Here is a 309-nt window from a genome sequence, read left to right as displayed (position 1 = left end):
AGGCGAAACAGAATTTAACTCTGTAAATGCATTTAGCAGAGGCAGTAAGTTATGTTGAAAAATCATGTACTTGGGAAATTTTACTGTGAACGGTGATTTAACGTGCCTTTACAGGTAATTCTAAAGTATTTATTTTAAATTTCGTAAGAAGGAGTATCATGACCTCGTGTTGTGCTGCCTTTTGTCGAATTCTAGATATAAGGATAAATATTAGAGCAGAGTAAATCCCCTGCATATCTGTTTATAAACATTCAGGTCACTATGTTAAGGATACTTTCAAAATCAGAAAATCACATTCATATGAGCCAA

This window comes from Penaeus monodon, chromosome 27, assembly GCF_015228065.2.
Source record: "Penaeus monodon isolate SGIC_2016 chromosome 27, NSTDA_Pmon_1, whole genome shotgun sequence".
Classification (NCBI taxonomy): domain Eukaryota; kingdom Metazoa; phylum Arthropoda; class Malacostraca; order Decapoda; family Penaeidae; genus Penaeus; species Penaeus monodon.
The sequence above is the reverse complement of the archived record's forward strand: the minus strand, read 5'-3'. Positions refer to the sequence as shown.